At 45.8% G+C, this 7,500-nt stretch overlaps 2 non-coding genes and 27 pseudogenes across 2 annotated transcripts; all 29 read right to left on the bottom strand.

Moving 5' to 3' along the window:
• Window positions 1-63: 63 nt before the first annotated feature.
• LOC142123819 (5S ribosomal RNA) lies at window positions 64-182 on the bottom strand (annotated as a pseudogene).
• Window positions 183-265: 83 nt separating this feature from the next.
• Window positions 266-383, bottom strand: LOC142123918 (5S ribosomal RNA). Its single transcript, XR_012684529.1, has one exon. It is a non-coding gene; the product is annotated as a 5S ribosomal RNA (ribosomal RNA).
• Window positions 384-465: 82 nt separating this feature from the next.
• Window positions 466-585, bottom strand: LOC142123822 (5S ribosomal RNA; annotated as a pseudogene).
• An 85-nt stretch (window positions 586-670) lies between these two features.
• LOC142123861 (5S ribosomal RNA) lies at window positions 671-789 on the bottom strand (annotated as a pseudogene).
• A 71-nt stretch (window positions 790-860) lies between these two features.
• LOC142123761 (5S ribosomal RNA) lies at window positions 861-979 on the bottom strand (annotated as a pseudogene).
• Window positions 980-1,061: 82 nt separating this feature from the next.
• On the bottom strand, window positions 1,062-1,179 carry LOC142123909 (5S ribosomal RNA; annotated as a pseudogene).
• An 82-nt stretch (window positions 1,180-1,261) lies between these two features.
• LOC142123877 (5S ribosomal RNA) lies at window positions 1,262-1,380 on the bottom strand (annotated as a pseudogene).
• Window positions 1,381-1,460: 80 nt separating this feature from the next.
• Window positions 1,461-1,579, bottom strand: LOC142123937 (5S ribosomal RNA; annotated as a pseudogene).
• Window positions 1,580-1,649: 70 nt separating this feature from the next.
• On the bottom strand, window positions 1,650-1,768 carry LOC142123868 (5S ribosomal RNA; annotated as a pseudogene).
• Window positions 1,769-1,839: 71 nt separating this feature from the next.
• LOC142123705 (5S ribosomal RNA) lies at window positions 1,840-1,958 on the bottom strand (annotated as a pseudogene).
• An 83-nt stretch (window positions 1,959-2,041) lies between these two features.
• Window positions 2,042-2,160, bottom strand: LOC142123806 (5S ribosomal RNA; annotated as a pseudogene).
• Window positions 2,161-2,243: 83 nt separating this feature from the next.
• LOC142123907 (5S ribosomal RNA) lies at window positions 2,244-2,352 on the bottom strand (annotated as a pseudogene).
• An 81-nt stretch (window positions 2,353-2,433) lies between these two features.
• LOC142123925 (5S ribosomal RNA) lies at window positions 2,434-2,552 on the bottom strand (annotated as a pseudogene).
• Window positions 2,553-2,632: 80 nt separating this feature from the next.
• Window positions 2,633-2,751, bottom strand: LOC142123936 (5S ribosomal RNA; annotated as a pseudogene).
• A 68-nt stretch (window positions 2,752-2,819) lies between these two features.
• On the bottom strand, window positions 2,820-2,938 carry LOC142123900 (5S ribosomal RNA; annotated as a pseudogene).
• A 71-nt stretch (window positions 2,939-3,009) lies between these two features.
• LOC142123704 (5S ribosomal RNA) lies at window positions 3,010-3,128 on the bottom strand (annotated as a pseudogene).
• Window positions 3,129-3,211: 83 nt separating this feature from the next.
• Window positions 3,212-3,330, bottom strand: LOC142123805 (5S ribosomal RNA; annotated as a pseudogene).
• An 83-nt stretch (window positions 3,331-3,413) lies between these two features.
• Window positions 3,414-3,522, bottom strand: LOC142123906 (5S ribosomal RNA; annotated as a pseudogene).
• An 82-nt stretch (window positions 3,523-3,604) lies between these two features.
• Window positions 3,605-3,723, bottom strand: LOC142123924 (5S ribosomal RNA; annotated as a pseudogene).
• Window positions 3,724-3,808: 85 nt separating this feature from the next.
• Window positions 3,809-3,927, bottom strand: LOC142123677 (5S ribosomal RNA; annotated as a pseudogene).
• Window positions 3,928-3,998: 71 nt separating this feature from the next.
• On the bottom strand, window positions 3,999-4,117 carry LOC142123863 (5S ribosomal RNA; annotated as a pseudogene).
• An 82-nt stretch (window positions 4,118-4,199) lies between these two features.
• Window positions 4,200-4,317, bottom strand: LOC142123854 (5S ribosomal RNA; annotated as a pseudogene).
• Window positions 4,318-4,388: 71 nt separating this feature from the next.
• LOC142123689 (5S ribosomal RNA) lies at window positions 4,389-4,507 on the bottom strand (annotated as a pseudogene).
• Window positions 4,508-4,589: 82 nt separating this feature from the next.
• LOC142123881 (5S ribosomal RNA) lies at window positions 4,590-4,708 on the bottom strand (annotated as a pseudogene).
• An 84-nt stretch (window positions 4,709-4,792) lies between these two features.
• LOC142123816 (5S ribosomal RNA) lies at window positions 4,793-4,911 on the bottom strand (annotated as a pseudogene).
• An 82-nt stretch (window positions 4,912-4,993) lies between these two features.
• Window positions 4,994-5,112, bottom strand: LOC142123915 (5S ribosomal RNA). The gene has a single exon (XR_012684526.1). It is a non-coding gene; the product is annotated as a 5S ribosomal RNA (ribosomal RNA).
• An 81-nt stretch (window positions 5,113-5,193) lies between these two features.
• Window positions 5,194-5,312, bottom strand: LOC142123748 (5S ribosomal RNA; annotated as a pseudogene).
• Window positions 5,313-5,392: 80 nt separating this feature from the next.
• Window positions 5,393-5,511, bottom strand: LOC142123702 (5S ribosomal RNA; annotated as a pseudogene).
• Window positions 5,512-5,594: 83 nt separating this feature from the next.
• LOC142123737 (5S ribosomal RNA) lies at window positions 5,595-5,713 on the bottom strand (annotated as a pseudogene).
• Between the last annotated feature and the right edge of the window lie 1,787 nt (window positions 5,714-7,500).

Raw genomic sequence — 7,500 nt, 5'->3', positions numbered from 1 at the left:
ATCTCTTATACATCTCAAAACCAGCATTGAAGGAAGCAAGAACAAGAGAGAGAGGAAAAAAAAGGCCTACAGCACCTGGTATTCCCAGGTGGTCTCCCATCCAAGTACTAACCAGGCCTGGCCCGGCTTAGCTTCCAAGATCAGGCGAGATCTGGCTTGTTCAGGGTGGTTTGGCTGTAGGTGTTGGTTGTTTACAGACCTACATCTCTTATACATCTCAAAACCAGCATTGACGGAAGCAAGAACAAGAGAGAGAGAAATAAAAGGCCTACAGCACCTGGTATTCCCAGGTGGTCTCCCATCCAAGTACTAACCAGGCCCTGCCCTGCTTAGCTTCCAAGATCAGACGAGATTGGCTTGTTCAGGGTGGTGTGGCTGTAGGTATTGGTTGCCTACTGAGCTACATCTCTTATACATCTCAAAACCAGCATTGAAGGAAGCAAGAACAAGAGAGAGAAAAAAAAATGCCTACGGCACCTGGTATTCCCAGGTGGTCTCCCATCCAAGTATTAACCAGGCCCGGCCCCTGCTTAACTTCCAAGATCAGACAAGATTGGGCTTGTTCAGGGCGGTGTGGCTGTAGGTGTTGGTTGCTTACAGACCTGAATCTCTTATACATCTCAAAACCAGCATTGAAGGAAGCAAGAACAAGAGAGAGAGAAAAAAAAAAAGGCTACAGCACCTGGTATTCCCAGTTGGTCTCCCATCCAAGCACTAACCAGGCCCGGCCCTAGTTAGCTTCCAAGATCAGGCGAGATTGGGCTTGTTCAGGGTGGTGTGGCTGTAGGTATTTGTTGCCTACTGACCTACATCTCAAAACCAGCATTGAAGGTAGCAAGAACAAGAGAGAGAAAAAAAAATGCCTACGGCACCTGGTATTCCCAGGTAGTCTCCCATCCAAGTACTAACCAGGCCCGGCCCTGCTTAGCTTCCAAGATCAGGCAAGATTGGGCTTGTTCAGGGTGGTGTGGCTGTAGGTATTGGTCATCTACTGACCTACAACTCTTATTCATCTCAAAACCAGCATTGAAGGAAGCAAGAACAAGAGAGAGAAAAAAAAATGCCTACGGCACCTGGTATTCCCAGGTAGTCTCCCACCCAAGTACTAACAAGGCCTGGCCCTGCTTAACTTCCAAGATCAGACAAGATTGGCTTGTTCAGGGCGGTGTGGCTGTAGGTGTTGGATGCTTACAGACCTACATCTCTTATACATCTCAAAACAGCATTGAAGTAAGCAAGAACAAGAGAGAGAAAAAAAAAAGGCCTACGGCACCTGGTATTCCCAGGTGGTCTCCCATCCAACTACTAACCAGGCCTGGCCCTGCTTAGCTTCTAAGATCAGGCGAGATCTGGCTTGCTCAGGGTGGTGTGGCTGTAGGTGTTGGTTGCTTACAGACCTACATCTCTTATACATCTCAAAACCAGCATTGAAGGAAGTAGTAACGAGAGAAATAAAAAAATGCCTACAGCACCTGGAATTCCCAGGTGGTCTCCCATCCAAGTACTAACCAGGCCCTGCCCTGCTTAGCTTCCAAGATCAGACGATATTGGGCTTGATCAGGGTGGTGTGGCTGTAGGTATTTGTTGCCTACTGACCTACATCTCAAAACCAGCATTGAAGGAAGCAAGAACAAGAGAGAGAAAAAAAAGGCCTACAGCACCTGGTATTCCCAGGTCGTCTCCCATCCAAGTACTAAGCAGGCCCAGCGCTGCTTAGCTTCCAAGATCAGACGAGATTGTTCTTGTTCAGGGTGGTGTGGCTGTAGGTATTTGTTGCCTACTGACCTACATCTCAAAACCAGCATTGAAGGAACCAAGAACAAGAGAGAGAAATAAAATGGCCTACGGCACCTGGTATTCCCAGGTGGTCTCCCATCCAAGTACTAACCAGGCCCGGCCCTGCTTAGCTTCCAAGATCAGGCGAGATTGGGCTTGTTCAGGGTGGTGGGGCAGTAGGTATTGGTTATCTACTGACCTACATCTCTTATTCATCTCAAAACCAGCATTGAAGGAAGCAAGAACAAGAGAGAGAAAAAAAAAAGGCCTATGGCACCCGGTATTCCCAGGTGGTCTCCCATCCAACTACTAACCAGGCCCGGCCCCGCTTAACTTCCAAGATCAGACAAGATTGGGCTTGTTCAGGGCGGTGTAGCTGTAGGTGTTGGTTGCTTATAGACCTACATCTCTTATACATCTCAAAACCAGCATTGAAGGAAGCAAGAACAAGAGAGAGAGAAAAAAAAGGCCTACAGCACCTGGTATTCCCAGGTGGTCTCCCATCCAAGTACTAAGCAGGCCTGGCCCTGCTTAGCTTCCAAGATCAGGCTTGTTCAGGGTGGTGTGGCTGTAGGTATTGGTTATCTACTGACCTACATCTCTTATTCCTCTCAAAACCAGCATTGAAGGTAGCAAGAACAGAGAGAGAAAAAAAAATACCTACGGCACCTGGTATTCCCAGGTGGTCTCCTATCCAAGTACTAACCAGGCCCGGCCCTGCTTATCTTCCAAGATCAGACGAGATTGGGCTTGTTCAGGGCGGTGTGGCTGTAGGTGTTGGTTGCTTACAGACCTACATCTCTTATACATCTCAAAACCAGCATTGAAGGAAGTAGTAACGAGAGAAATAAAAAAATGCCTACAGCACCTGGAATTCCCAGGTGGTCTCCCATCCAAGTACTAACCAGGCCCTGCCCTGCTTAGCTTCCAAGATCAGACGATATTGGGCTTGATCAGGGTGGTGTGGCTGTAGGTATTTGTTGCCTACTGACCTACATCTCAAAACCAGCATTGAAGGAAGCAAGAACAAGAGAGAGAAAAAAAGGCTACAGCACCTGGTATTCCCAGGTCGTCTCCCATCCAAGTACTAAGCAGGCCCAGCGCTGCTTAGCTTCCAAGATCAGACGAGATTGTTCTTGTTCAGGGTGGTGTGGCTGTAGGTATTTGTTGCCTACTGACCTACATCTCAAAACCAGCATTGAAGGAACCAAGAACAAGAGAGAGAAATAAAATGGCCTACGGCACCTGGTATTCCCAGGTGGTCTCCCATCCAAGTACTAACCAGGCCCGGCCCTGCTTAGCTTCCAAGATCAGGCGAGATTGGGCTTGTTCAGGGTGGTGGGGCAGTAGGTATTGGTTATCTACTGACCTACATCTCTTATTCATCTCAAAACCAGCATTGAAGGAAGCAAGAACAAGAGAGAGAAAAAAAAAAGGCCTATGGCACCCGGTATTCCCAGGTGGTCTCCCATCCAACTACTAACCAGGCCCGGCCCCGCTTAACTTCCAAGATCAGACAAGATTGGGCTTGTTCAGGGCGGTGTAGCTGTAGGTGTTGGTTGCTTATAGACCTACATCTCTTATACATCTCAAAACCAGCATTGAAGGAAGCAAGAACAAGAGAGAGAGAAAAAAAAGGCCTACAGCACCTGGTATTCCCAGGTGGTCTCCCATCCAAGTACTAAGCAGGCCTGGCCCTGCTTAGCTTCCAAGATCAGGCTTGTTCAGGGTGGTGTGGCTGTAGGTATTGGTTATCTACTGACCTACATCTCTTATTCCTCTCAAAACCAGCATTGAAGGTAGCAAGAACAAGAGAGAGAAAAAAAAATACCTACGGCACCTGGTATTCCCAGGTGGTCTCCTATCCAAGTACTAACCAGGCCCGGCCCTGCTTATCTTCCAAGATCAGACGAGATTGGGCTTGTTCAGGGCGGTGTGGCTGTAGGTGTTGGTTGCTTACAGACCTACATCTCTTATACATCTCAAAACCAGCATTGAAGGAAGCAAGAACAAGAGAGAGAGAGAAAAAAAAGGCCTACAGCACCTTGTATTCCCAGGTGGTCTCCCATCCAAGTACTAACCAGGCCCGGCCCTGCTTAGCTTCCAAGATCAGGCGAGATTGGGCTTGTTCAGGGTGGTGTGGCTGTAGGTATTTGTTGCATACTGACCTACATCTCAAAACCAGCATTGAAGGAAGCAAGAACAAGAGAGAGAAAAAAAAAGGCCTACGGCACCTGGTTTTCCCAGGTGGTATCCCATCCAACTACTAACCAGGCCTGGCACTGCTTAGCTTCCAAGATCAGGCGAGATTGGGCTTGTTCAGGGTGGTGTGGCTGTAGGTATTGGTTATCTACTGACCTACATCTCTTATTCATCTCAAAACCAGCATTGAAGGAAGCAAGAACAAGAGAGAGAAAAAAAAAGGCCTACGGCACCTGGTATTCCCAGGTGGTCTCCCATTCAACTACTAACCAGGCCTGCCCTGCTTAGTTTCCAAGATCAGGCGAGATTGGGCTTGTTCAGGGTGGTGTGGCTGTAGGTATTTGTTGCATACTGACCTACATCTCAAAACCAGCATTGAAGGAAGCAAGAACAAGAGAGAGAAAAAAAAAGGCCTACGGCACCTGGTATTCCCAGGTAGTCTCCCATCCAAGTACTAACCAGGCCCGGCCCTGCTTAGCTTCCAAGATCAGGCGAGATTGGGCTTGTTCAGGGTGGTGTGGCTGTAGGTATTGGTTATCTACTGACCTACATCTCTTATTCATCTCAAAACCAGCATTGAAGGAAGCAAGAACAAGAGAGAGAAAAAAAAATGCCTACGGCACCTGGTATTCCCAGGTAGTCTCCCATCCAAGTACTAACCAGGCCTGGCCCTGTTTAGCTTCTAAGATCAGACGAGATTGGGCTTGTTCAGGGTGCTGTGGCTGTAGGTGTTGGTTGCTTACAGACCTACATCTCTTATACATCTCAAAACCAGCATTGAAGGAAGCAAGAACAAGAGAGAGAGGAAAAAAAAGGCCTACAGCACCTGGTATTCCCAGGTGGTCTCCCATCCAAGTACTAACCAGGCCTGGCCCTGCTTAGCTTCCAAGATCAGGCAAGATCTGGCTTGTTCAGGGTGGTGTGGCTGTAGGTGTTGGTTGCTTACAGACCTACATCTCTTATACATCTCAAAACCAGCATTGAAGGAAGCAAGAACAAGAGAGAGAGAAAAAAAGGCCTACAGCACCTGGTATTCCCAGGTGGTCTCCCATCCAAGTACTAACCAGGCCCTGCCCTGCTTAGCTTCCAAGATCAGATGAGATTGGGCTTGATCAGGGTGGTGTGGCTGTAGGTATTGGTTGCTTACTGACCTACATCTCTTATACATCTCAAAACCAGCATTGAAGGCAGCAACAACAAGAGAGAGAAAAAAATGGCCTATGGCACCTGGTATTCCCAGGTGGTCTCCCATCTAAGTACTAACCAGGCACGGCCCTGCTTAGCTTCCAAGATCAGATGAGATTGGGCTTGTTCAGGGTGGTGCGGCCGTGGGTATTGGTTGTTTACTGACCTACATCTCTTATACATCTCAAAACCAGCATTGAAGGAAGCAAGAACAAGAGAGAGAAAAAATGGCCTATGGCACCTGGTATTCCCAGATGGTCTCCCATCCAAGTACTAACCAGGCCCGACCCTGCTTAGCTTCCAAGATCAGGCGAGATTGGGCTTGTTCAGGGTGGTGTGGCTGTAGGTATTGGTTATCTACTGACCTACATCTCTTATTCATCTCAAAACCAGCATTGAAGGAAGCAAGAACAAGAGAGAGAAAAAAAAAATGCCTACGGCACCTGGTATTCCCAGGTGGTCTCCCATCCAAGTACTAACCAGGCCCAGCCCTGCTTAACTTCCAAGATCAGACAAGATTGGGCTTGTTCAGGGCGGTGTGGCTGTACTTTACATAGTTACATATAGTTACATAGTTGATGAGGTTGAAAAAAGACACCAGTCCATCAAGTTCAACCTATTTTGGATCTCCTGCGATCCTGCACTTATATTTGTAATTAATCCAGAGTAGGCAACCGCCCATCTGTTTCAATTTTGAAAATCCCCCCCAGACTCAATATTGCAATCCAATTTTTACCCTATATCCACTACTATCCTTTATTTTAAATTAACGGTCGTATCCCTGGATACACCTTTCCGCTAAAAATTTGTCTAAACCTTTCTTAAACATATCTATTGAATCTGCCATCACAACCTTCCCTGGCAATGAATTCCATATCTTGACTGCCCTTACTGTAAAGAACCCCTTCCTTTGCTGGTTGTGAAATTTCCTCTCCTCTAACCTTAGGGGATGACCACGTGTCCTGTGTATGGTCCTTGGGGTAAAAAGTTCCCATGAAAGCTCTCTGTATTGACCCCTAATGTATTTGTACATAGTAATCATATCTCCCCTTAGACGCCTCTTTTCTAAAGTAAACATGCCTAAACTGGCTAACCTTTCCTCATAACTTAATGACTCCATACCCTTTATCAATTTTGTCGCCCTTCTCTGAACCCTTTCTAGTTCCAAATTATCTTTTTTATAGAGTGGTGCCCAGAACTGTACTGCATATTCAAGATGAGGTCTTACCAATGATTTATACAGTGGCAAAATTACACTGTCTTCCCTTGCATCTATGCCCCTTTTTATGCATGCCAATACTTTGTTTGCCCTTGCAGCTGCTGCTTGACATTGAGCACTATTGCTAAGTCTACTGTCTACGAGCACTCCCAAATCCTTTTCCATTATAGATTCTCCCAAATTAATTCCATTTAATTTATAGATTGCGTTCTTGTTTTTGATCCCTGAATGCATAACCTTACATTTATCTGTGTTAAACCTCATATTCCATTTAGCCGCCCAATCCTCCAGTTTATTTAAGTCTCTCTGTAGAGAAGCTACATCTTGCTCTGATTTTATTACCTTACAGAGTTTAGTGTCATCTGCAAAAATAGAAACTTTACTCTCTAAACCATCACCAAGGTCATTAATAAATATATTAAAAAGGAGTGGTCCCAGCACGGAACCTTGAGGAACTCCACTTAAGACCTTTGACCAATTAGAAAATGTTCCATTTATCACAACTCTCTGTTCCCTATTCTCTAACCAGTTTTCGATCCAAGTACAAATTTTGATTTCTAGACCCAGTTCCCTTATTTTGTAAACCAACCTCTTGTGTGGCACTGTATCAAAGGCCTTTGCAAAATCTAAGTAGACCACATCTACTGTCCTGCCCTGGTCTAAGTTCCCACTAACTTCCTCGTAGAAACTAATTAGATTAGTTTGACATGACCTATCCCTCACAAATCCATGTTGATTCCCACTAATAATTTTATTGCGTACCAAGTAATCCTGAATACTGTCCCTTAAAATACCTTCCAGTAGTTTCCCCACTATTGATGTCAGGCTTACAGGTCTATAATTCTCTGGTTGGGATCTCGTCCCCTTTTTAAACAACGGCACCACATCTGCTATTCGCCAATCCCTTGGTACTGAGCCTGATGAGATTGAATCTCTGAAAATTAAGAATAGCGGTCTAGCTATTTCCGAGTTTAATTCCATAAGGACCCTTGGGTGTATGCCATCTGGACCTGGAGCTTTATTTATCTTAATATTCTTCAGTCGCCTTTGGACTTCTTCCTCTGACAACCAAGTATTAATTAATGGCATGGTTTCATTTCCATTTTTATGTATTACTC

Source organism: Mixophyes fleayi, unplaced genomic scaffold (assembly GCF_038048845.1).
Source record: "Mixophyes fleayi isolate aMixFle1 unplaced genomic scaffold, aMixFle1.hap1 Scaffold_2419, whole genome shotgun sequence".
Taxonomy (NCBI): Eukaryota; Metazoa; Chordata; class Amphibia; order Anura; family Limnodynastidae; genus Mixophyes; species Mixophyes fleayi.
Note: the sequence above shows the minus strand (reverse complement) of the source record. Positions and strands in the feature narration are given on the sequence as shown.